This window comes from Macrobrachium rosenbergii, chromosome 58, assembly GCF_040412425.1.
Source record: "Macrobrachium rosenbergii isolate ZJJX-2024 chromosome 58, ASM4041242v1, whole genome shotgun sequence".
NCBI lineage: Eukaryota > Metazoa > Arthropoda > Malacostraca > Decapoda > Palaemonidae > Macrobrachium > Macrobrachium rosenbergii.
In genome coordinates, this window is record NC_089798.1 from 1,439,174 (window position 1) to 1,442,500 (window position 3,327).

At 39.3% G+C, this 3,327-nt stretch overlaps 1 protein-coding gene across 3 annotated transcripts in view; it reads right to left on the reverse strand.

Annotated features, from left to right (window-relative positions):
• The window catches only part of LOC136837198 (putative neural-cadherin 2), a 1,292,835-nt gene that overhangs the window by 118,002 nt on the left and 1,171,506 nt on the right, over positions 1-3,327 (reverse strand). The window lies entirely within an intron of this gene.

The following is a 3,327-nucleotide window of genomic DNA, read 5'->3' on the forward strand; positions in this document are numbered from 1 at the left end:
TTTTTTTTTTTTTATTTTACCCCTGTACTAGCCAACTCCATGAGTGCTTTATATATGGACGGCCACTCTTCTGAGAAATGTCACAGATCTGTATCTTTGCTTTGAGCCCAATTAAAGATGGTTTCTTTTGTTCCTCCTAGCTGATGTCGTTATTTAGAAAAAATCACTCTATGTGAGCACTGCTGCATGCCATAAAGAAGACACAAGCGCTCACCTTCTTCAGATTTGTGAAAAGAACCTCAGATTTTATTGAACGTTTAAGATAATATTCCTCACTATGGCAAGCTATCATCTCTTGACAATTGCTGCCACAATCTCATACTCTTCATATAATTCATGCCAATTTAGTACTTCATGGCTTTTTTTTTTTTTTAACCTCTCTCACCTCTCAGAGCAACCGTGTTTCAGGTGACGAGCGTGGGTATTTGGCACAGCCATACTACTTTTACCTCATACTACATGAGGGATGTTGCCGTTAAGTCATTGGAGACCTTCTCCTTGGGTCCAGTGGTGATTGCTCAACAAAGTTTGCAGTTACTGAGCCCAGACTGCACACCAAGTCTCATCAGAGTACTTAAGCTTATATGTCTTTGTAGGAAATGTGAATGAAGTGTTAATAGTTCCCCCCTTCCTTTCCTTCGTCTCTTCGCACGCCATGTCCAGGCCAAAGTACACGCAGGAATCAAAGGCGATAAACGTTAAATGCACAAAGAGCTCATGTTTTAAATAACTTGGAATGTGTCACTTTCTTTTCTTTCCCATTTATGCTGGAAAGGCTCAGACAACAACACTGTTTTTCAGAGTAAATATAAAACTCTTTTAACAAGAGGGGGGAAGGACATAAGAGCTTTTTCCAGAATCCATTATGTGGTAATAGACAAAATAAAGGTGCCCACTAACCTGACAACACTACTTCTCTGAAATAGTGTTCCTTACTCAGTTTCATTTCTGTTTTCAGGGATCCCAGGCATTTCTGAGTGGAATTCCAGCAGAGACTACTTCCTTCCTAAGGGGCAAGACTCCACTTCTTCATTTAACGTGCTTTTCCCATTTTTTATATGGGGTAAGCACGATGCCTTCTTTTGAAGGACTTTGATTTGGCGTCAGGGTAGACCATAGCCTGGATTGGCTGCCCTGCCTGACATCGCTTAGACCCCGGTAGCTCATGTGTAAATGTATCATACCAAATCCCCAGCTCCCTTTCTCCCGGCAGCGAGGAGAATTAAGTGGTTAGGTCGACAGTTTGAGACGTGTGTGGTGTCTGTTATGTTTTTAGAAGATGTTGGAGTGGCTTTGTTTGTTTGTGTATTAGTCTATAACACCCATTTGCTTTCAGCAAACCTATCCATTGATTACATACATAATCCTGGGGTGTCTACATGGATAGCAAAGCGTCCGCCTCTCTGACTGGTAGGCTGCGGATTTGAACCCGCACCACAGACCTCTATGAAGTCCGAGGCTGCTTCTCTACCGACCTAGCCATCGAGGCTCTAAGGGTCAAGACTCCATATATGAAAGATAATGCTTGTATCCCATAGGGGCAAATAAGTCTTGGAAGCAATTTATTTTTCTGCAGCTGAAGGAAAGAGTGCAAAGGCGAGAGTGAGGCGATTGAGGGGTTCCCTTCCCTCTCACCTATCTCCACCAGTTAAATACTTTGGTATAAAGATTCAACAGCCATGCCAGGTCATACTAAAGAATATTCCGTATATGAAAGGCTTTGGTCTGTATAACTAGGAGAAATGTAAACTGCTTCAAAATTTCGTTATTTTGTATACTCCACATGTGCTTAAACAGAATATGGTGCTAGAATATTTTTACACAGCTTTTGTTGAAGTTTCCCACGTGTTACACATTTCACTGGTAATAAGTCACTATATATTTCTCTGTCAACTCTTGCTTCCTAACCAACACTTCTGCATGAATGATGATGATTCACTGCATGATACATTTTACACAGTTCTGCAACCAGTATGTTGTCATCTTGAGGTAACTGAGCTGGACATAAATATGATAATAGTGATGAGTGCAGGTACTTAAAGTGTTAAATGTATGTTTATCGGAGGAAGCTTGGCGTTCAACTGCATTTTTTCTGTATATCACAACAGCATGGTGTACAGAATGCATGAAAGTCATCTTTTTCTGCCTTTAGCATTAAATCCAAATCTATGGCACATTCAAGGTTAAATGTACTCTTTTTGGCATTTCTTTAGGGGTATAAGGAAGAAATAAAATCAGTCACTGGACTGGGCTCCTTACTTGGTATTGCCAATGGCAGCTACAAAAAATTACAATAAAAGTATGTCAATGATTATTGTGGCCTGCCGTTTACAGTGCTTTGGCATATAAAAGGTAAGTTATATAGGTTCTTTTAGACAAGCCTCAAAAAAGGACAAATTAACGTCCTGCTTGAGTTGGGGCAGGATGGAGGATAGAGTGCTCAAAAGCAGGAATGCTTGACTAAAGCAGGGTGTCTGGGCATCCTAGGCTTCACTTTTTACTCACCAACAATAATATAAACAGCTAGGGAAACCTAAGACTTCCCTTTCTCAGATACTTTTAAGCAAGCTGGTCACTGTCCCAAGTACAATTCCTTACACATCACCATCTTAACCACTCATCTTAAACAACCTCTTTATTGCCTCTCTGCTTATTCTATCACACACAGCCCTTTCATTTTACTTGAAAGTTTCCCACATAACTGTTTCTTAATAAATGCTTGAATGACAGACCATCTACCTTGTCTAAAACAGTCTGTATTCATCCATAATAAATCCTGTCATCTGTCTAAATCAATCACAATCCTACCATACATTTTTGCTGGTATGTTTAGTAATATAGTTCTTTCATTTTACTTGAAAATTTCTCACATAATTATTTCCTAATAAATGGCTGATTAACAGACCATCTACCTTGTCCAAAACAGTCTATATTCATCAATATTAAATCCAGTCATCTGTGTCAATCAATCACAATCCTACCATACATCTTTGCTGGTATATTAAGTAATATTATGCCCCTAATTTCTTGTCTATCACTATTAGCGTCACAAAAAAGAAATACCTTCACTCTGACATACCGTACAAACTCTGGCTAGACACTCTTTCACAGCTTGACCATGACACTTCTGGTATGCCCTTCAATTCCTGTCTTACCATTCTTCAATTAAATAGTTGCACTTTGCATTTCAACAACATTCCGTCTACAGTATTCTCAATTTTACAATAATTTTACCTGCTCTTGCTATTTAGCTCTCCCCTGCCATTTATCATCTACACTCGACAAATATTAACAGTACCACAATGTAACAGGAAAACATTCAGTTTC